At 39.5% G+C, this 25,201-nt stretch overlaps 1 pseudogene; it reads right to left on the bottom strand.

Annotated features, from left to right (window-relative positions):
- LOC140690590 (anoctamin-6-like) overlaps positions 1-25,201 on the bottom strand; it is an 83,620-nt pseudogene that overhangs the window by 35,105 nt on the left and 23,314 nt on the right.

The raw sequence follows: 25,201 nt of genomic DNA, 5'->3' as shown, positions 1-25,201 counted from the left end.
GCCATCTTGCCCGGAAGCCCATTTACCCTCTTTAAGCCACAGGATCTTCATTTGCAAAAGGAAGATAAGAATAAGGATTGTTTGGGTGATTAAATTGTACACACACACACACACAGACACACGCACACACACATATATGTATAACATATAATACAGTGACTAGCATATACTAGGCACTCAACAAATTCCTGTTATGGATTTTTAAATGCATGCATAAAAGGAGGAGAACGTTGTGGGAACTTGTGGGAAAACTTTCTTCACGGCCCCAAAAAAGGCCATCTCTCAAAGGGCTCTGATCAGTCTGTCCCCAGTGATGGGCTAATAAGCAGAAACTATAGCACTTGGGGATTTAAGTTAAACATAAAAAGGAAGGTATTTAAGCATAATTATTAAACAGCAGGTACGTTTACACTGTTGGCTGGATCATCTTATGTGGAGAACATTACTTAGCAGTTTCTCCCCAGTTTTAGAGATGGGCACGCAGGAAAATGACGTGGATGGGTGGGCCGTTCTCACCCCAAGATCACATGACTGAGTACTCCCGGAATTAACACCTCTTGTATGTTATTCCAGATGGACTGTCCTCCCATGATTATAGTCAGCTGTGCCATCAGTTCAAGGAAACAGCCTCCTGGGTCACACTGGGTTATTAGAAAGAAATCTCATTAAATTTTAGATAGCTCTAACATGAAATAAAGTCATTATTTTATGCCTAAAATATCTAAGGAACAGAGAGTAAAGACACTCTTCATTGGGGAACTAAGAGAAAACATGAAACAGGTTAGAATGTCAGAACACAAAGCTGTATTCACACCTCTTCATTTCTGTAGTTTCACAGCCAATACACCAGATCTCCCGGATAAGTCACAAATCTGCCCTTAAATAATGTGATGTAGGAACACGTGGCGTAGTAGTTGACAAACTGGAAGAAGAACACCTTCATGGCTAGGTTGTTCCCATAGTGATTCTGGTCCTTGGGAGCTCTGCATCTAGAATAAAGGAAAGTTAAGTCTGCAAAACTGTGAACGTCTTTGAGACCCTAATCAAAGCCACGGACACATTAGTTAACATGCTAAATATGTGTATATATATATATATATATATATATATATATATATATATATATATACACAATTCACGCTGTTTTCATTTAAGCTGTTTTGAATTCCTTAATATAGCTACTATGTTAATTCCAAGTGTAAACACTGTTGTAAGAGTTTCTCCCACTATGAACGCAATATCCCACAAGGCAAAAAAAAAAAAAGGTCAGCCATTCCTTAAAATTTATAAGCACAACAGTATCAAATGGGCAAGAGCTGTCCTCTGTCAGGTGTAAGTTGACAGAAAACTACTTTTAAACATCCTGCTAAATGATATTCTCTTGTCTCCTGGAACGGCAGTAAGGTAGGACTATTGAAGAAAACAAACAAAACACGGGGCAACTTGCTAGAAGCATTTGGGGAACATAAAACGGGTCATCCTCCTAGTTCAGAATTTGAATTGGTCTTAGTGTTTTCAGAAGATGACCCCTGAACAGACCACTGGGAGAAAGACCCAGCCACATGCAGCGTGTCGGAAGCACTTGGGCCGCTAAGCCACTGGCTGGGATACAAGCCAGAGAGAAAAAACATTTATTATAGAAGCCACAGCTGATGAGAATGGAGCTACACTAACATGAACAGCATGGGGGGAAGACACATAAAACTGTGATTACCTGTCCTCTCCGTAACGCACAAGCAAATCTGCCAACGGAACCACTACCCTCTTCCACTTATTTGCAATACAAGATTAATTTCAACAACAGGGTACATGATCTAATGTGATTGAAATTATTATTAAGCACTGACCTGTTTACACACAGCTTGGATATTCTAATGCTTCCTTTGTCCCTTTCACTAATGCAAAGCTGGAGCTAATTCACTTCTCCCATAGGCTAGAGAAAATATGTTTACACTTGAAGTTTTCTAAGACTGTAATGTACTGGAATTGAAGTGCCTAAAAGATACAGTCTCTGTTTTGACCTGGTTCTAAAGCTGGTGTAGAAATGACCTAAGCTGCAGGAGGAGCTTACCACAGTCAGTCATCATGATTGCCACTTTCTCATATATGGTGGTCAGGGTCACGATGATGATAAAACTGATGAGGGAAGCAGTGATGGGCGTGGCCCACCTGCACAGTCAGGTACTTCTGGATTGGGTCTCTCCCATTCAGGTTCTTGGGAAGTTTTGCAGAAAATACAATGAACACTGAAAGTCCGTAGACATTGATCCCAATAACTGAAGCAGTGGTCAACAGGACCTGACAACCCAAGAACCCAGCAGCATGAGACTCACTAATGATCATATTCTTACACAGAAAATTTGCCCCCAACCCACGCTTAAACAGACAACATGCATGTGCTGTAAACCTCACATAAATGTGAGAAGAGATGTAAATCGCACATAAATGCCACAAGAAACGTAAATATCAGTCATGTTAAACTTTAGGGGAGGAAGAATGAAGGATGTCAAAAAGAATGAGTGCATCCACTAATGTAACATGCTGACAGCAGGAGCAGCTGTGTGCAGGGCATAGGGAATATATGGGAACTCCACTTTCTGTGAATTTTTCTGTAAACCTAAAACTGCACTAAAGAAGGAAGCCTGTTAAGTATATCTTTAAATGGGTGAAAATGGAGTAACTGGCGGCATGTTCTCTTGGAGACAAGTCTGTGATAGCAGAACCAATGAAAATAGCCCTTCTACGTCTATAGAATTACTTAAAATATGAACTAGTTGTAACCCATGAAGGGGATACGCTTCCTTTCAAGGGAGAACCTATCACTGATTCAGGGGTCAGCAGGTAGTAGCTGTCGTCTTCATTCTGAATAGGACCAGTGAAGCTGTGGACATGCCCTGAGGGAAATAGTGGAAGTGACAGCAGGTCTCTGCTGATGAAAGCTTCACATGCTTTTCATACTCCTTGAGATCTTAAAATGGCAGGTATTCCTACTCCCTGCATTTGCACAAGATTCATGTCCCTGATCCATCGTAGTTCTGACTGTGTGGACCCAAGGGCAGCGGGGGTGTCTGAAGCATAATTTGCACGTGGCTCATAGGGTTTCAGCTCCTCACTAGGCAGGTTTTTTTCTGGCCATTGAAAAATGCACATTAAAGATCCCATTTTTAAACTGTTTTCCTTCCATCTACCTTCTTGGTCATTGTCCAGAAGCATGTACTCAGTGTCCCTGGCTGCTCCTGATGGCTGCCCCAGAGAGAAAGCTACAACGAATGTGAATTTCAAGACTAAGTGAACCACATCATGTTATTTACAGTAACAGCGGGCGGCTGGCTTGCACCTGCAGGGGAGAGCAGAGGGAGTGTTTACAAGCCCCTCCTGGAGCCACACTCCTGCATCTGGATCCCAGATCCGATGTTAGCTGTCGGGCCTTGTGCAAATTTCTTAACCTCTAGGGGCTTAAATCTCCTCACCCACATAATGGGGGGATAATAATAACAATTTATTGGACTATTGTGATGAGTCAATTGTTTACTAATTGTGAAAACAGTTAGAACATTAACAACAGGCATGTGAAAATGTCTACCTATGTATTAGCATTGAATATGGTGACCAAAGTCTTAAAAATTTGTTTTTCTTAGTTTTTAAGCCATCAGTTTGTAGAGTAAGCATTTTATTTCCTCCTCTACACTCTTTCATCATCCTTTTCTTCACAGTTAAGGCTTCATGCTTGTGAAAGGAATAACTTTTTGGTGTGTGTGTGATTAAATGTGAAAATTAGTTAAGGCTGAGAAAAGTGTATTATAGAAGGTATATTAAGCTTTCCTCTCTTATACAGCACATATAGGCCATTTAAAAAGTATGAATTTTTAAAAAGTTTGCATAATAATTTTTTAATTATGTATTAAGTAATCATAATAGTTAAGATTCTTTAAATGCTTACTATTGCTTCAGAACACATCTATTTTTCTAAATCCTCACAATCACCTTGTTGGGAAGGTAATATTATATCTCTTTTACAGATGAGGAAATAGAACCACATGGAGATGATGCAATTTGCCCCAAATGAAGCAACTATTAAGTGAAAGAACTGAAATACTCAAAGAGCCCAAAGACACACTAACTGTATAGCACTGTCTCCTACATGGTCTGCGGAATCAATTCTAATTCATTTCAGAACTTTTACAAATTGACACATTTCCATTTTCCTTCCAAGCACTTAATGGGTTCAATATTTCTTAAGAAACAGGAAAGCTTTCCATTCTCTTTCCTCAAGTTTCTTCTTACTTATCATCTTTTCTGATCATAATTTTAATATTTGCTCATTAAAGAAAATTTGAAAGTACTCAGTAGTGGACAGAACTACTGTCCTGGATCTGTCCCCAGTCTTAGAAGAGGACCCAGATTTAGCTTTAGGATAAATAACCTCCCTTCTGGTTTTAGTCCTGTGATTTAAGCTCGATTGACCCACTCTTTCTGAAGCACCAGAGGTAGATCTCAGTTGGCTTAAGACTAATAATACCCCTCATTCTATTGGCCTCACACATGATTTGAGAATTGGCAAATAACCCATTAAGAGCCACGATTATGTGAGGAGATACGTGCTGGTGCCCATGTGAATGATAAGCTCCCTCTATCAAGAGAGGAAGCTGCCAAAAGAGACCTCTCTTGGTTTGGATGGATGATATGGAATGCTGAGTGCGTAGAAGCAGCATGCTGAGACGTCCTTGGACACAGAATAAAGACAGGACAAAAGCAGCCCTTGACATCATCTGGGCTAAAGTATCTCCCCTTGAGTGAAGCCAGACCTCAGACCTCAGGTTTTCATTTACAGTAACCAAAAAATCCCATGCACCCCATTTCTTGGTTGTTCTTTAAGCACATTGGAGATTGATTTTGTCACCTACAATCAAAAGACTCCAACTCTGAAAATGAATAAAAAATAAAATAAGAAAAATGCTTCTACCTGTTGACATAATCTCTTCAGAACTGTGCATTGTTTGTATATTACAAATCATTTTATATATTAATTTTATTCTCAAGCTTATCATAAGCATAACACTTTGACTTGTCATAAAATATTTTCCTGGACACACTATTTCATGGCTGCATAATATTCTACTATGTGAAGGGTTGGAAGAATATTTTGGCTGAGATTTTATATATATATATACATAGAAAAGTATGTCTGTGACTTGCATCCATACTGACTTTTCCCTGCAATTTTGAAATACTTCCTGATTAAAAGTTTTTCAAAGTAGAATTAGTGGATTAAAGCATATGAATATTTTAGACTCTTGATATGAAATGCCAGACTGCTTTCCAGGAAGGCTGGGAGAGTACACCAGAAATTAACACAGCATTGTAAATCAACCATACTTCACAAAATATGTCCAGTAACCTAGGCTTGGGATTGGTGATCACTGGCACTTCATCCTCATAAACAGAGCTGTGTCAGTTGAGAGGTGGAAAATTATTTCATTCTGATGTGAAATGACTGAATTACCATTGGAGTGGGACATCTGTTTTTTCCTTTGTGAAGGTGTGTTCATCTTTTCTGCCTTCTACGCTCCTGAGATTTTTGGATGTTACCTTTGAAGTGATCTGAACTCTCTATGTATTGATGGAATTAGTCCCTTGTCGGATTTGTAAACAAATAACATCCTCTGGTGTTTTGTTTAAAATTAGGATGCTTCTGATGCATGGAAATCTGTATATATTATCCTATGAAACTTAATGCTCATCTAGAGGTTGTATATTCATCCATATTTATTTCTAGTTTTTTTCTAATTGTGTTACTTTTTTAAATCTTTCTGGAATTTATCCCAATATATGGTTCACTGTATGATTTCAATCTTTTCTTTTCCCCCCAAGTAGCTAACGTGTTCCATTTACTGAATAACCTTTATTTCTCTCCATATTTGTAATGCCTTCCATTTCTTATATTAATTTATTATCGATATGAGAGTCCATATCTGGACTTCCTGTCTATTTTCTACTCTGGCTATTCTTGAACTTGTAAACCTCTCATTATCTTATTTATTATTATATTACTAATATGATTTTATTCACAATAAACCCCAAATCAACTTTATAACTTCTAATACTTTGGAGATATGATCTTTTAATCTAGAATCATGTGATTGAAGCATCTTTTATATCTTTGAGTAGATTTAACTTTTATTTATTTGATAGTTCCTACTATCCTTTTGTTAGGCTATTCTTAGACATTTTACCTTGGCTGTTACTTTTGGAAAATTTTAGAATTCTTCATGCCTCCATCTGGTCTATTAATCAAACCCTGGAGAATCCTACACCACTGATCTGATTTGAATAAATGAGGTGAAAAGAATTGGGGGAAGTACTGTGAGCAGAAGAGACTGTGGAACCTCCAGAGTGGCACCCTGCGTGGCTCAGATGTTCTCTGGAAAAAGTTTTCTCTATGGGACTACATAGTTCCCATCTTGACTTTCAGTGTTCTCAGCATTTCACATTATATTTTAAAAAGTCTGTGGCAGGTTCTTACCCAGAAAAAGAGCACTTGCACAAATGGTTATATTTATACATTTTCCCCAGGTGGTAAAAGGAACACGCTCTTCTTCCTAATTAAAAAACAAGTTTAGTCAATCAAGGGGTTACACCAATGAAATGATTTTTCTCCTAACTGGTCACTAAATCCTAAACATAATTTAAAAAAAATAATAATTTTCAGACATAGTCTTCTTATTTGTTGCTGAATGGGTTTTTTCTTTTTGGTTTTTTTTTCTTTTCTGTTAACGATGTCAAGCATACAACAAAATAAGTATAGTGTCCATTTTAATACTATTTTTTGAAAATACACATGTGAACAGCAAACTGTTTCCCTGCCATGGTCTGAGCTTAGGGGTCTGGGTACCTGACGAGGCCAAGGTGTAAAGCTCTACTCCTGAGCTTGTCTTGGATTTCAGAAGTGACGGTAGTGACAGCTGAGAGTCCGGGCAGGACAGAAAGTTTCACAGGTGTCTGCAGCTAACTGGTCTCCACTGTGTGTTTCTTCGTTGAGCTTTATGTATTAATTAGCTATAACTATGAACTATTAGAGTTTCCATTTTAGAGTTTATATTTAGATTTTTTTTTAAGAGATGATATCAGTAAGACTCAAGATTTACCTGGATTATAAAAGCAGATATAGTATAATAATAGCTGTCACTAAGCACATGGCCCTTCCTCTGTGCCAGGAATTCTTCCAACTAGATTCTGTACATTAATTCGACCCGTCCTTACCACAGTCATGAGGAATCAACTCTCTTATTCTTATTTTATAAGAAACTACAGCACAGAGAATTTAAGTTGTCCAAGATCACTCAGGAAGCAAGCTGCTGTGTTCAAATATGGATTTCGGCAACTTCATTCCCAAGGTCTCACTACCACAACGCTGGCCTCTCTGAACAATGGAGCATGCATTCACAATAAAAGTTAAATGCTTCAATTAAAAAACTAAAAAACAAATTAAACAATTTTAAATAAGGAAGAACGATAAAGTGAAATGAGTCTTCATTTTCAATTTTTCAACAAGAATGTTCCAATGAAAATTTACACTTATTAGTTGGCAATTTTAAATTTAAAATTGTCAGTTTAAGTGACCAAAAACTTTTCTTCAGTATTTTTTGTATGCTGCCAATATGATACGCTTTTGTTTCTCAGGACTCAAAAACATTATGAACATATAATTTTGTCTAAGTTTCAACTTTCATCTCTGAATGTACAGTCTTTCACCAACATACGCTTTGACCCCCATCTTCAGTTGTAAACAATAGGAACTATTCATAATGGGGATTATTAGAAGCTTATTACATTGTAAAAGACAAATGTCACTTTCTACTGGTAGCTGAACCTCATTTTTTTCCATATATAAAAAGAGGAGTTTGACCTGCTCCCTCCAGAAGTTTTCAGTGCAAAAATTCTGTAGATCAGATTCAATTTATAAAATCTATAGTTGGAGATATTTTCAGATGCTCCTAGTAAAAGCATTTTCTTTCCAAGGGTTATTCATGCTCACAACCTACTTTTCTGCTGCTGCTGACTGCAAGAACCATCAGCTCTAAATTATCTCAGCTGATGGAAAGAAGCAATAATACAGATGACTCAAAAATTATCTTTTCATAGCTCTGAAATGTTGATATAAAGATATATAGTTTTATATTTTTACTTTTGCTGCAGGAGTGGCAGCAATAAATTTACATTTCCAATTATGTAAAATGCCTAGCTCAAACACTCCTCAAATACTGATGGCACCGCAACAAATGTTTCCCTGCTTCTTCTACACTTTGTCTGACTTTAGGATGACAGCCCTGCTGCTTTGTGCACATCCCAACCGGAAAGGGGAGCAGTGAGCAGGACTTAGTTCAAGACAAAGGGGCACCTAGTCTACGATGAAAAGGAAGCCGCAATAATGAAGGCACATGGGAAAAAATGGGAGTCAACTATAAAAACCAATGTGTCTTTCCTTGTACATCCATGTCATAGTGGCCAATTTTTTTTGGATTTTTTTATTGATGTTATGAAAGGATACAAATCAATGCCTCTTTTCTTATACACTTATACCAGTCTTTTTTTCTTTTTTCCATTTTTACTGTTATTGTGAAGGAAGGACCACACGTCTCTTCTGTGTCCACCATTCCAGGCAGAGCTCCTTCACCTTGGCTGCACATTAGAATAACCAGAGGAGCTTTAAAAACTTCCTTATGCCAGAATGCACCCCAGGCTACTAAGTACCATCAGAGTTTGCAGTGATGGAATCCAGGCACCAACATTTTTTAAGTTCCCCTGGTAATTCCAACATGCAGCCAAGGCTGACAAGTCCAGAAGTAAACAGACTAAAGTGCATCTAAACAGCGCCCATTTTTCCTGGGTAATCTCATCTATCTCCTCGTGGGGACACCGTGCCTCCTATTCTGGCCGGACTTGTTCTTCCTGCTCAACCGTGTCCCATTCGTACTCAGGTTCTGCCTGGAGCCGCTTCCAGAACTCCAGAAGTAAGGTGACTAACAGAGAGAGAGAACAGCAGATATGGATCTTCAGTGATGACTGATGTATCAGAAATCTGTACTTAATATTTATTACCCTTAAAACTTTGGTAAATGGTTAATAAACTCAAATTTTATTTATACGTGATACTAAAGAGAAACATGAGTTAATGCCTTTTTTAAGAAAAAAGAAAATGTAGATAACTTATTGAACTTTTGGAAACAGACTATCTAGCCCTCTAGCTCAAGGGAAAGGTATTAACGTGATGGTCAGAGGCAGGTGACTGTGTCTCACACTAAAATACCTGCTACCAGCACATTATGCCCACTAAAAACACAAATATTGGGGGAAGGGTGGGTATAGCTCAGTGGTACAGCACGTGCTTTGCATGTTCAAGGTCCTGGGTTCAAGCCCCTGTACCTCCATTAAAAAAGAAAGTTAAAAAATAAGCACAAGTAACTGTCATGATTTAAAAGCAGTGCACGGTCCACCGTCCAAGTCTTCTCCTCACATCCCTCTTTCTCTTCTGTCCGAAGGGCCTGAGGGTGGGGAAGGGGATGAGAATGCTTTAGTAGCCCCTACATTTCTATTTTCCACCACCCCAGTCACACAAAATTAAAATAATATTCTTAAATATGGAAAACTGCCATTTTCCTCAATCTTCGGTAAAGAAATTTTTAGAATTCGTCATTCTGTTTTAAGACTCGTAACTTCAAATAGTAGACAAAAACAACATGGCATGTTAATTGAAAATGTGGCTTCAGGGTAAATCCCCTAAGCCCTTCTTCCAACCAGACTGTTACCCCTAGGCCCCAACTCTAGAGAAATTCCAGAATAACCACTGTTCCCTCCACCATTATACCTGAGTCTCTACCATGCTCTCAGAATAAAGGGAAAAAAGGCACAGTCCCTGCTTCCAGGAGCTCCTAGGTGCACAGGAGTCATCGTGAAATGATGGCTGAGAAGGCGTGTTAAGAGGGCTTGGATAGCAGTCAGCAGAGGGTGCTCGGGGCAGAGAGCTGGAACTGTAGCCAAGGCTCTCCCAGAGGAGGGAACCACTGTGCTGAGTTCTGAGGTGCCCTAGAAGTGATCAGGTGAAGGTATAATATTAAGGCCATTTCTCCCTGGGGAGCTGGGCATGAAAAGGAGGGAGGCCAAGGAGAGCCAGGTCCCTTCCAGTAACTGTAAATAGTCTAGAAGGGAGCACAGGGTGTGGGAGGCAGGTGAGGCAACCAGGTGGAGAGATCACAGGTGCACAACACACAGGACTCTGTGTGCCTCCAAGGTAGAGGAGACATGCAAAGTGATCTAGAAAGGGACCAGATAGAGGCTGGGAGACATATTGGCAGGTTCTTGTGAAGGCCTGCTGAGGCCCCGCCAGGAGGAGAGAGGAGAAAACATTTCAGCAGGTGGACAGATTGGCCACAGGTGTGATGGAAGGGCAGGAAGAGATCAAAGATGCCAGCCAGCTTTCTGGCTTTGGCAGTGTCCTAAATTATAGTGCCATTCCCTGAAATAAAACGGGTAGGAAGAGGGGTAAGTCATGAGAGGATACAGCTGATTCAGTTCTGGCTGGGTGCCTGTGGGCTCCAGGAAAGATGTCCAGTAGGCAAATAAAAGTCTAGAAATCGGGAGGAAGATCTAGGCTGAGCCAAGTAGTTTTCCTGTTTCAAGAGGCTAATGGGTGTGAGTGGACAAGCTCAAGAGAAGAGGTGTAGAGGGGTAGCTCTCACCCTCCTGCACATGGGAAGCATCTGGGATCCTTTAAAATATAGTGTGCCCCAGCCTGGAGTGGGGTCTTTGTACTCTTTATTGTTATTTATATACTTCTTCCCTTTTTGGGGGGATATTTAGCTTTATTTATTTTAATGGAGGTACTGGGAATTGAACCCAGGACCTCTTGCATGCTAAGCACGTGCTCTACCACTGAGCCGTACCCTCCCCACCTTTTTTGTTCTTAGACATTAGCTCTACTGATCAGTCAGGGCTGAGAATCAACCTGTAGAGAGCAGAGAGCCTTGGGGGTAGAGAACAAGGAGAAGCTGCCCAGAGCCCTGCAGACCCCACCAGGGGCAGCTGGAGACACAGGGAGCCTGAGACGGGCTGTGAGGAACGTGAACCCAACACCCCCCAATGGCGAAGACGACAAACATGTTTCAAGCACCCACTTCCCAGCAGTGTTTGTTCTGACTTTACTAGTTTTCCAGTAATACTGAGTGAGTATAGAAATAACCTGGACACAAGGATCAAATTCAAATGCTGGTTCTGACCATTCTTAGCTGCGTGATTACTGATTAAAAGGTTACCCGTCTGCCACGTGTAAAATGGGGGACATAGAACCGTGCTTGTGGGCTGCTGTGAGCGTAATGCAATGACACCTATAATGGCCCTCCTGACTCTCAGATGTAATTGCTACTATTGTCCCCATTTGGGACACCAAGAAACAGAGGCACAGAAAGCTTCAAACACTTGCCCAAGATGAGGGTTATGGTCAGGAATCAAGCCAAAGACTTCGTGAATCCAGAACCCAGGATCTTCTTACGAGCAACACGGCACTGCCCAGGCTCCCTGCTGCAAATCCTGCCTCCCTTTGGCTCAGTTCCATGGCACCTGTGCTGCACAGATGTCCTCACTGCCTGCCTGCCGGCCCGGTGTCTGACCCTGGCACTGCTCCCTCCATCCCACACAGCGCTTCCTTGGGCACACCATCCCCCACGAGGCCATTGCTGTGGCTATTCGGATGTTTACACGGAAACGCAGGTGACAGCCCAGCTTTTTGCTATAGCTGCTGCTGTCAGTGGAGGCAAAGAGCTCACAGTTGGTGGAGGAGGCCAATTCTGGTCTCCTCCTTGGCTGGAGAGCTGGATGGAATCCAGTTTCCCTCTGCAACTTAGACATCCAGCATGAGAGATATGTAAGGCCATCTGGCCTCTCAACATAGAAATGATGCCCCTGCAATCGTACATAACATTGTAACCTCCTGGTCCCACCAGGGAGAAGAGGCCATGGCCTGTTGTCCACCAAGTTTTGTTTCCTTGCACGACAGCTACAATGGGGTGAGTTAACACCGGACCAGAAAATCTACAAAGCCCTCGTGTACTATTTCCTGATACTTGCAGGTCACCCAAGTGCCCCAGATCCTTCAAGTAAACAACTAGTAAGAGGAACTGAGCTGACTCATCTGTCAGTACCCTGATGGCAGGACTGATTTGGCCTTTCCTGCTCTCGGGATGATCTGTTCTCCTACTGTGTGCCCTTCCCCGAGGGAAAGAGACTGTTCTTTGTTTATGGGCTAGGGAGTATTTGTGGCTCTCTGACCGGAATCTTCAAAATAGAGCTCTTGGTGAGAGTGGAAGCATGGTACCCACGTCTCATGTGCTCAGCTACCCAACAGCCTCATCAAGCCAAGACTGTGGCCAAAACCAGGGGTCCATGCTGTTGAGTGTTGGGTCTGGAGAGCAGTGCCTCCACCACTGAGAAGCTGCCGCACCACTTGCTCCCTTGTCTCCATCCAGGGGGAGGTGACGCATCCATGGGATGAAAGCCTTGAGGGCACTAGGTGACTGTGGACCAAGCTGTGACTGCCCAGTCCTGTCCCCCATGTGACCCATGTTAGCCTCACATGCAGAAAATCCCCAAATAGACGCCTGCTTGAGTGAATGGGTCACCTATAAGCCAACTGTCCTCGGGACGCCTAAGAAGCAACACAGTATACACAGTGAGCCACCCACTCACTGAAGTCCCCAAGGCTCACAGCTCCCTAATGTGACACCAGGTACCCCCAGCAAACAGAACACCCTTACTTTACAATTGACTTGAGAATTCTACTGCCAACACTGCCTTCCACCTTCCACTTATGAAGTTCTTTCCACTCTGTCCCCTGCACTGCAATTGTGCAATCAGTCCAGAGCTCTTCATGAGACAGGAGGGAAGGGGGCAGGGCACAGCCATTAAAAGGGTGGCAGAGCCATTAGCACCGAGACGGTGGAAAAGCCAACTCCCAGTAGATCTTGAGCTTCAATACACACTCACTGAAATACCACAGGATGCTAAATGGCACTCCCACACGTGCCAGGACAGGTTCAAGGCTGACCATAAAAGGTCAAAGGATGAGTAGTGGCCCAATTTCTGGGAATCCCAACACCTTCCACAAAGCGGTTGGAATACTCCTCCCACTTATTAGCATATGAAGATACTGAGTGCATAAATACTAACAACCCCCACCTCATGGCTGCTCTCTCTGCTGAGGGAAACAGCCCACAATCTGTCTGTGGAATGCATATCTACTTTTACTTTAAACTGGAGCACCCAACCCCCACGCCTCATGACCTTTCTGTTGCCTTCTGAAACTGCCCACTCTGTGGAGTATATATCTCTCTGAATAAATCTACCTTTACTGAACTCTGGCTCTCTCTTGAATTCGTTCCTGGGCAAACCAAGGACCCACACTTGGCGAGGTACATCCCAGGGACCCAAGTAAGACCTGGGATACGGCCGTCCTCTCCCCCACATTTTCCTGTATCATACATTCCTTCTCAAAAGATCTCATCTTGTGCACTCCAAAATAGACAACACTCATGTGTCCTGACCTGGATCTGCTTCTGCATGTATCATTTTTTATGTCCACTAGAATGTCACCTTCATGAGGACAGGGAATTGGTTCTGTTCACAACGGAAGCACCAGCACATAACAGGTGCTGGAGAAGTGTTAGCTGAATGAATGAGCTGTGGGAAGTCCTGGGATTTCCACCTGGAACTCCTAGCCAGTTGGGCCCCAGCTGACTCCAGTTGCTCCCTGCTACTCATGGCTGACCTCTTGCCACCACTCTCTGCTCTTCCATCACCTGAGCCGGGATGAGCTGAGATGATCACACACCCCGGAGAGCATGGCGGATGGTTCATGAGGTTGCAACACACTCGCCCTCTGACTGCCAGGGGTTACTTAGGATGGACAAACTGAAGGCAGCACCATGTGCACCGCCCTACCCCACAACTCACTTGAAGCACCAGGACTGCACACAGGGGAAATGCTGGCCCTTTCCAACCTAAGGAGAGGGACTATGGGTGAGAAGAGGGTCTCTGTCAACTAACAGTCTCTTCACAAGCCCAGTCTTAGAATAGCTCTTTAAAGACACTTCTGGTATCTTCCTTGTGTTTCTGTAATCCCGCTAAATTTTGTCATTTTAATCTATGCATCAGAAATACAGATGTTCTTGAAATCTCTATTGATTTTCAATGAAGAAAATCCTCGATTTCCTTCTCTGCTAAGAAAACGACTGCACTTTATATAAAAAAAAAGCAGCTTCCTTTCATGAGTTTCTATCTTCAAACACTTAATTTCACAAGAATCAGTGAAGCAGAACATGAAAATCACACTGTGCTTTATCGCCTACAGGTGGGCAGGGATGAAATGAATGAGTACTGATCTCATGAGATGGGAAGGCTGGGGCTCTTATTCCTGCTACAGATGGAAGGGTCCATATCTGTGTGGGTGAGGAAGGACCAAGGACGAGAAACCAACATTTTCGTACCCATTTCTCTTTTTCAGAGTCCCAGACAAAACAGTGTGATTGTTTCAACAAAAACAAGAACATATGCACCCTTTTATAAGCACGCTACAACTTTACTACTACACACGGCACTCTGTCACGGACCTAAAGGCTGATGACAGCCAAGAAATTTGCAGGGATCTTATTCTGTACTCATCCCTTTTTGTCTTTGGGACTTCAGGAAATTTGCCTCCTCTCCCTGAGTATCATTTTCCTCATCCTTCAAATGGGAGTGCAACAGTCATTCATTTGCTCAGTGTCTATTTGACAACAGGAGACGGCTTATGAAAACAACAACAACAAAAAGCAAAACATCAATTCTGATCTGTGCTGTCTTCCTCCTCCTCCCTGAACATGAACTTACAGAGTAAAATGGCATCTTTCACTAAACCCCGAACTTAAGGAGCAGTTCTGATAAGGAAGTCACAGAACTGCCGTGTATCCGAGAAATGACCTGGTGAAAAAGAATGAGTTGCCAGCAAATCCTCAAAACACGTAAGGGTGCAAACCCTGGGAGCTACAGGCATGGGTGGGAGTTCCTTAGTTCCCCATTTCACAACACCGAGAGTTTTGCAGGGTCCATGAAAGACACAGCCCAGTACATCCACGCCATGTTTTGGAGTACACCGAGGCCACATCGCTGCTGACCTGCACTTCTGTGTGTCCCAGAGCAAGAGCCCTGGGCGGGGGTGACTGTGTTTGAGGCTGAACAAAAACTTCCTGTTCTGTCTCTTTTGCTCTCTCTCTTCCTGCAATAAAACAACTGGTAGGACTCTGGTGGGGAGCACTGCACCCACATTCTCTGGCAAACCACACACTAGGCAGCTCTAGATGATCTGAGAGAGGACCCTTCAATGAACATATACACACCAAAATCAGGCAGAAGGCTGCCTGTGACCTTGGGAATCCAAACCAGCTTGTCCTGTAAATCAGCATATTACACATCTAAAGAACGTGTGCGTCAGATGAGGACGATGCCTTAGACAGCGTTGGCGGTTATGTCTAGCAGTGTCTAAGGACAAGTCATGCTCTGGTAGATGGGAGCATTTTGGTTGCTTTAAGTTTGCTACTGAAGGGCTGGGACATTTCATTGGGCCTTGAAACTCCAGACCACTTTACTCACAAATGCAGACGAGTTAGGTGAGCCAGCTCAGCCTTTATTCCAACCTCCTAACCAAAAGGCTATGAGGTTGAAAATATATTTCTCAGACTCTTCTGCAGCAAGGGTTCCAGATGTGGCTTCAAAAATGCCCATCAGAGATTGAGATTTGCAAATATTAACTACTATATATAAAAATAGTTAAAAAAACTAAATTTCTTCTGTATAGCACAGGGAACTATATTTAATATCTTGAAATAACCTTTAATGAAAAAGAATATGAAAAGGAATTCATACATATAAATGTGTATATGAATGACTGGAACATTGTGCTGTGCATCAGAAATTGACACATTGTAACTGACTATACTTCAACTAAAAAAAATACAGATAAATATAATGCCCATCAGCAGCATCTGAGTGTCACTGAAAGCAGAAAGCCAGATGAATGGAGGCAGAGGTGGTTGGAGGAGCTACGTTATTTTGCTGGGGTGGATGCAGCCGGCATGTCAGATATCTAGAAGGAATGCTCACAATAGCCACTAACTGATCTGCAAGTGAGTTAGGGTAACAGCTTCCTGAAATCCTCCCCACCCCTCCTGATGAGCCAGGTGTCTGGCGTTTCTCTGGAAATCACTAGGCGCAGCCTGGAACTCAAAGGTAAAAATTAAAAACTGCAGCCAGGCAGCGAAGAGCCTGGCAGGATGCGTTGGACAAAAGTAGGTCAGAATCAACAAGGAATGGGGAGGGGACAGAACGTGTACTGAGGACCGTGACTTCAGTGGCGGATTGTCTGTGTTGAGGACTCTGAGTCAGTATGAGTAGATGGATTGGTGTGGACAAAAATGGTGGCCATTGTTCAGATAAGTGTGTCATTTGGACTATATTTATTAGAGGAGGGGTTTTCCCCTTCAACATTGATCATTTCTAGGGAGCAGAAAAATACTCTGCCACACAACATCTAAGTGCAAAAGAGATGCTATGGGATGATGGTGTTATGAAAAATTTCAGTTCTGCAGTTCCAAGATTTCCTTAATGAGGTTAACAGCAGTTGGTACTTAAAATAAAATAAGGTACTTATAATAAAGACATCATCATATGTATGTATCCTTAAAGATACACATATGGTGCTATAAGTGGGCCTGAAATGTGTTCTGCATTCTAAAATCCGATGAAATAAAATCAGTAGCTCAATATGCCTGTCGGCTCAATAAACATGATGTAGCTAATGATCACAGAAAGCAAGATCAGTTAGGAAATTTGAGATTTGTCTTTTCTAGTGTCAAAGTTAATATTTTTTGCTTTACTTAAAAAGCATTTTTTAAATTAGGGCTGTCAGCATCCTTTGGTATAGGGGGTTCAGTAGATGTGTTCAAATGTTCTAGACAGTGTATCAGAGCAAAGACTGAGGTTTAGACAGTAGTTAAATGCCTCACCCGTGTGATCACCATCCACATATTGCTATACTGAAAATCCTTAAAAGTGAGATCTTCATTAAAGCAACGAAAAGAGAGGGAAAAAAATAGCCACAGAGTAGTGGAAGTTTTGTAACGTGTAAAAATGGCAAAGGGCTATTCATGAGCATATTCTTAAAAACCCCTACACTTTAATAAGAAAAACAACAAACTGACAACAGGTTGCACACTGCTCCCTGTAGGAGAATCCATGCAGATGGACTCTTATGTGAATGGGGCTGGAGCTGTAGAATTAGTTAGTCTTGCAAGAAACTCAGTTAAAAACAAATGCAAATGGGATACACTTCTAGAATATCTGAGTAAACATCTTGAAAAACTTACTCCTCTATGAAGCAATGACAATGACAAAATTTGTCAAAATTAACCTCTGTAGAACTCTGGAAATTTAACCAAGGCTTCCAGCAATACGGGGAGTCTTTATCTGAGAGAAAAAAACAGCAAAATCTTCATAAAGATAGTGAGTTATGTTGCATTGTAACTTGATCTACCCCATCCCTGTATCCTCACCTAAATGGTGGCCTTTAAAAGCAGTAGTCTCACAATTAAGGTAGGGGCAGAAGTGATTTAAAGTTACCCAAAAATTCCGCCCCCAGAGAGCTGTCACTATGTGACCTATCACAAACTCATGCTGTGCAAACAGCCTGTCCCCAGAGTGTGTGTGGAAAACAATCAGCAGTGAGTATTTAACATTACAACTGCCTGAGGCAGTGGGACCAGTAGAGGCTAACTAGATGCTGACAAGGAAACTTAGAAGGCAAAATTGAGTAATGAGACGTTCTGGGGGTGAAGGTAGGGTTAAAAAGCTCCAAAAAACTTCTGAGAATTGTAGAAGGCAATATACATGTGTGGCACATGGCAAGGAAAGATCTGAGAAAATCCTAAGCCTTCAACTCTGGCTGAACTTGAGGTTCTGCATAAGAAAGAACTAAAGGCTACGGAAGAGCTGCAAACTGCATGCCGGTGCTGAGGGCATCCCTCAGCATGCAGACACACAGCCACCTGGCAACAGCTCAAACGATTGGCTCCAGGCATTGAAAGAAATCACTGTCCAATCATTATTACAGTGATGACAACTAGGCTTTCTGCACACACACTGATCTCATGGTCATGCATGATAAAGAATACAGACTTTACAGAATTTTTTCAGGAAAGTAACTTAATAAATAGCAGCAGCAGCAATGACAATGAAAGCATTGATAAACCCTGGAGATGAGGAAAATCAGGCTTTCAGATCTGCCACATTGTAATATTTTAAATGTCCAGTTTTTGACAGAAAATTAAAAGATTTACAAAGAAACAGAAAACTTTGGCCATAACAGATTGGGAAAAAGTAGTCAATAGAAACTCCCTGAGGTAGCCCAGACACTGGACTTACTAGACAAAGACATAAATAAGCAATTACACATATGTTCAAAATACTAACAGAAACCATGCCTAAAGGATTAAATTATGTGCACATCTCATTGTACAGAGAATATCAATAAATAAAATTTATAATAAAAGCCAACTAGAAATTCAAGAGATACAAGTATAATGACTAAAATAAAAACTTCAATAAGAGGTTTCTCTGTAGATATGAACTTGTTGAAGAAAAAGTCAGTTAAAATAAAACTACTGAGATTATCCAGTCTGTGGAACAGAAAGAAAAAGGAATGAAAAAAAAAAGAACACTGTGTCAGAGATAGGTGGGACATCATCAACAATACCAATACACACATAATGGGAGTGCCAGAAGGAGGGAGAGAAAAAAAGGGGCAGAAAGAATATATAAAGAAATAATGGCTGAAAACTTCCCAAATTTGATGAAAACATTAATTTGTACATCCCAGCAGCTCAACAAATTCCACGTGGTATAAACATAGAGACATCTAAAATAGGCATATCAGATTCAGTGTGTCAAAACAGAAGAAAAAAGTATCTTGACAGCCAAAAGAGAAACGCGGCTCAACATATAGAAAGGCTCCTCAGTAAGACAGTTGATTTCTCATAAAAAACCATGGAGACCAGAAGGCAGTGGATGGTATTGTCAAAGAGATAAAAGGAAAAGACTGTCACCAAGTATTTTATAGCCAGCAAAAAGATTCTTTAAAAAAATTAAAGGAGAAATTAAGACACTCCTACAAAAACAAAACCTGAAAGAATACATTGCTAGCAGGCCTGCCCTACAAGAAATACTAAGGATAGTCCAGAGGGTGTAAATGAAAGGACACTCGCCTGAAAAATAAAGAGCACTACTACATGAGTTAAAAAATAAAACAGTATAAATCGAGTATTACATGTAAATACTTTGTTCTATTTGATGTAAAGGACAACTGCATAAAACAATACTTATGAAACTGTGTAGATGCGCTTATAAATGTATAAAGGTGCAATTTGTATGACAGTGACAGCATGAGGAGGGGGAGGGAAAAGACTGATACCAAAGCAAAGTTTTTGTGTACTGTTGAAATTAAGTTGGTATTCATGTGAACTAGATTGCTTTAAAACAAGATGTTAATTATAATCTCCAGGGCAATGGAAGAGAAGGAGGAGGAGGAATAGGAGGAGGAGGAGAAGAAAATGATAAAATAAACAAATTAAAATGACACACTTGAAAATGCTTACTTTGTACAAAAATGTGTAGTAATAGAGGAATGGGAAAAAAAGACATATAGAAATTAGACAGCAGATGTAACTTCAACCTGATAAGAAATTACATTAATGTAAATGAATTAAACATTCTAATCAAAATACTAAAGGCAGAAATAAATGGAATAGACAATAGATAAACAACAGAGAATAATCAACAGAAGGAATAGTTGGTTCTTTGAAAAGATCAATAAAATTGACAAATTTTATCTAGTACAGAAAAAAAAGAGAGAAGATTCAAATTACTAAAATGAGAAATGAAAGGAAGGGTGTCACTACTGCCCTTACAAAAAGAACAAGGAATATAAGGGAATACCATAAATAATTATATATCCAATAAATGAGATAATCTAGATGAAATGGATAAATTCCTAGAAGGACATAAATGACTGAAGCTAATTCAAGGAGAAATAGAAAACTCAAATATTCCTACAGTAAGTAGTGAGTGAAATAGAAATCCAAAACATTCACACAAAGAAATGCTAGGACCGTATGGCTTTGCTAGTGAATTCCATCAACTACTTAATGAAAAAACAAAAACAAAAACAAACAAAAAATGCTTCACAAATTCGTCTGAAAATAAAGAGGTGGGCACAATTCCCAATTCATTCAATGAGACTAGTATCACACCAATACGAAAACCAGACAAACGCATCACAAGAAAACTAAAGACTATCTCTTATGAATATAAATGCAAAAATCCTCAAAAGAATACAAGCAAATCCAAAACAGTAACATATAATATAGACCACCATTAAGTGGGATGTATCCAGGTATGCAAAGGCAGTACAACATACAAAAGTCAATTCATGTAATACACCATATTAATAGAATAATGGAAAAAAACTAGGAATAGAAGAGAACTTCCTCAACTTGACAAAGAACATCTATGAAAAACCTGAAGCAAAGATCATACATAATGCAGAAGCACTGAATTATTCCCTCCCAAAATCAACATTGTACTAGAGGTTCTAGTCAAAGCAAACAGACAAAGAAAATAAAGCCTCTAGATTAGAAAGAAAGAAATAAAACTGTTTCGATTCCAGATGACATGATATTATATATTGAAATCACAAGGAATCCACAAAGGAAAAATAGAGAGAATAGAAAAAAATCCTCTTAGAATTAATAACCCAGTCTGACCAAAATTGTAAGACACAAATCAATATATAAAAAGTAATTATATTTCTATTCAACAGCAGTGAATAATCTAAAAATAAAATGAAGGAAACCTCTTCATTTACAATAGCATCAAAAAGAATAAAATAATTAGTAATATTAAGAAAAATATGTGGAATACTGAGAAAAATATCTGAAACTTGTATATTGAAAACTAAAATACTACTGATAGAAGTTAAAAATGACCTAAAATAAATGGAATGCTCTTCTGTGTTCATGGATCAGAAGCCTTATTATTGTTAGGATGGCCACTGTCCTCAAAATGACCTATACATTCAATGCAGCTCTGGCTTTTTGGCAGAAATGAACAAGCTGATTTTAAAACTAATATGGAAATGCAAGATACCCAAAATAGTCAAAACAATCTTGAAAAAGAACAAAGTTTTGAAGTTTCCAAATTCAAAACTCACTAACAAAACTGTGATCCATACAGTGTGGTACTTGCAGAAAGGACAGAAAAATAGATTGAGAGAAAAGAACTAAGAGACCATAAAAAAAGTCTTACATGCAGCCATTTAATTTTTGACAAAGGTGCCATGACAATCCAATGGGGAAAAAATAATCTTTACAAAAATGATGCTGGGACACCTGTACATACACCTGGAAAGAAAGAAAACTGAACTTTTATCTTAACACCATTTATGAAAATTAACTCAAAATAAATCACAGACTTGAAAGTATAAAACATTTAGAAAATGAACAATGAGAAAATCTTCAGGACTTTGGATTACAAATACTTGTAATATATGACACCAAAAGCACAAACAACAAAAGAAAAAAAATCAAGTAAACTGGAATTCAGTAAAATTAAAAACTTCTGTGCTTCAAAGGACTTCATCAAGAAAGTAAGAAGACAATCCACAGGATGGATGAAAATATTTCCAAAATTTTCCCTGATAAGGGACTTTTATCCAGAATAGATAAAGAAGACTTAAAACATGACAATAAAAAGACAAATATAATTAAAATGGGCAAAGAATTTGAATAGATGTTTCTCCAAAGAAGACATACGAACGGGAACTAAGCACATAAAAAGATGTTTAACATCAGGAGGCATTAGGGAAACAGAAATCAAAATCACAATGACATACCACTTCATACCAACTAGGATGACAAATATATATGATACATGATATATAAATATGAATCTATAAACCCAGTAATAATAGGTGTAAATGAGGATGTGGAGAAACTGGACTCCTCATACATTACTTCTGGAAATATACAATGCTTCAGTCTCTTTAAAAGCTATTTTAGCAATTCCTTAAAATGTTAAAAGTAGAATACATCCCAGCAATTCCATTTTGTGATATATCCTGAAGAGAAGTGAAAATGTGTGTTCACACAAAAACTTGTCCATGAGCATTTACAGCAGAATTATTCATCATCAACTGATGGATGGATAAACAATGTGGTGTATTTATAACTATGGCATATTATTTGAATACAAAAAGGAATTTGGGTATTGATATATGCTACACGATGGATGAGCCTTGACAACGTCACACTAATTGAAAGACGATAATCAAAAAAGGCAGCATACTGTATGGATCTACTTATATGAAATGCCTAGAACAGGCAAGCCCATAGAGGCAGAAAGTAGAGTGGTGGCTGCTGAGGGCTAAGGGAAAGGAAGGTTAGGGAGTGACTTACTAAAGGGTACTGGTTCCTTTTTGGGGTGATGGGTACACAACCCTGAAATGTACATAAAACCCTAATGCACACTTTCAAAGGCTGCATTTTATGGTATGTGAATGATATCTCCATAAACCTGTTCTTCTTGAAGCTGAGCCCACCTATGGAGCAACTGACACAGCACTGACTGTGGCATCCGGATGGGGAGTGACCCACCTGCCCACCGCGAAGGAGAGCAGCACCTGACCCAGTGTTGGAGGGGCGCAATCTTCTTGCCAATGGACACTGTGAGCCGCACAGATGAGGGGGCAAACAGAGCATGCTGAGTTCATGAAACAGGGCGAAGACACAAAGACCTCTCAATAAAACCATTAAGAGCGTTCAGTCTCTAGGAGAACAAATCTTTGTTTTTTAAATCTTTTTATACCTGTTTTATTTTCTATTAGCTTTTTAATCTTTACTTTTTAAACAGTTCTATACGTTTACAATTCTCATTTAATTTTTAATTCTCTTAGATTTGATCTGTTATTGATTATTCACAGGTTTTAAATATTGTGTTTTGATTTTTTTCTTCTTTTTATTAAGGTTTTAAAAAGACATCTCAACTCGATTCCTATTCTTCTTCAACTTGCTCTTCTATTATTGCATATACACTGTTTTCAAACCTTCTTTTCCTCCATTCTTTTAAAATTCTCTTTCTCTCTCTCATTTTTAAGTTTTATTCCAGGATAGGCCTTAGATAGGTAAAGAAATAAACCCCTTTAAGGGCCACAAAAGATAACTGATACTCCTTAAGCCACAGTGCCAGAGAGATATGAGTAGTTGAAGAAGCACAGGAAGTATTCTCAATTAAAAGAGAAAGAGAAATCCCCTGAAAGGACGATCAATGAAATAGTTATTAATGGCCTATTAGATCAAGATTTCTAAAAAGAAGTGATCAAATTACTGAAGGAACTAAAAGAGATAGTGTTTAGAGACATAAAATATGTCAAAAAAATTGTAGCTATAAAGAAGAGCCAAGTAGAATTGGTAAATTCACTGGCTGAAATGAGATCTGACCTAAAGGCTGTACAAAGCAGGCTAGATAATGCAGAGGAACGAATAAGTGATCTAGAAGACAGGACAACAGGAAGCACACAATCAGAACAGTTGAGAGAAAAAAATAAAAAACAATGAAAACAATATAAGGAACTTATGAGATAATATAAAGCATGCCAATCTATGCATCATAAGAGTTCCAGAAGGGGAAGAAAGAACAAAGGGGATGGAAAAGGTATTTAAACAAATCATGACTGAAAAATTCGCAAACATAAAGAAAAAATCAGACACCCAAGTACAGGAGACTCAGAGGTTCCCAAAAAGGAAGAGCCTAAAGAGACTCACAACAAGACATATCAAAATCAAGATGGTCAGACTGAAGGATAAAGAAATGATCCTAAAGGCAGCAAGAGAAAAACAAAGAGTGAGTTACAAGAGAAGGCTCTCAGCTGATTTCTCTACAGAAACACTACAGGCCAGAAGGGAGTGGAAAGATATATTCAAAGTCCTGAATGAAAAAACAGATGCAGCCTAGGATACTTTCTGCAGCAAGGCTATCCTTTAGAATAGAAGGAGAGGTAATGAATTTCACAGAGAAGAAAAACTAAAAGACTTTACCAACACTAAACCCATGCTAAAAGAAATATTGTAAAGTATACTCTAAATAAAAAAGAAGCAGGATGATACAGAAATGAGAGCTCATGACTGGAAAGGTGATAACTACCATGAATTACAAGTAGAATAAACATGAAATTGTAAAAGAAGACATCTAAATCATTGAGTGGAAGAGGGAAGCAAGAAAATATAGAGTATATTTTCTTTCTTCTATTTTCTTAAATATTTTGTTCTTGGTAGGATGGGTTTGAGATTACATTACTATCTGTTTAGTACACACAGTTACAGTAATTGGTTAACAGACTTACAAAAAAGTGTAACCACAAGCCAAAAACTTACAAGTGAGTCACAAAAACTAAATACAATCCAAGATAACACAAAGGAAAATTACCATACCACAAAAGGAAGAAGAAAGGAACAAAGAAGAAATACAAAATCAACTGCAAATATAAGTTCAAAATAGCAATAAACATTCATTTATCATTAATTACTCTTAATGATAATGGACTAAATGCTCCAGTGAAAAGACAGAGTGTCAGACTGGATAACAAAGCAAGAAAATTCAATAAACTGCATACAAGAGACACACTTTAGGGAGAAGGACACATATAGATTGAGAGCAAATGGACGGAAAAAGATATTCCATGCAAATGGAAACTCCAAAAAAGCAGGTGTAGCAGTTCTGATTTCAGACAAAATAGACTTTAAAAGAAGGGCCATAAAGAAAGATAAATAAAGGCATTTTATAATGATTAAAGGAGCAATACAAGATGAGGATATTACAATCATTAATATATATGCATCCAACATGAGCACCTAAGTACATAAAACAACTACTAACAGAGATAAATGGGGAAATTGATGGGAATACAATCATTGTCAGAAGTTTTAACACCACATTAACATCACTAGACAGATCTTCCACACAAAAAATAAATAAGGCAACAGAGAAATTAAGTGATACAATAGAAAAATTGGAT

Source organism: Vicugna pacos, chromosome 31, assembly GCF_048564905.1.
Source record: "Vicugna pacos chromosome 31, VicPac4, whole genome shotgun sequence".
Taxonomy (NCBI): Eukaryota; Metazoa; Chordata; class Mammalia; order Artiodactyla; family Camelidae; genus Vicugna; species Vicugna pacos.
Note: the sequence above shows the minus strand (reverse complement) of the source record. Positions and strands in the feature narration are given on the sequence as shown.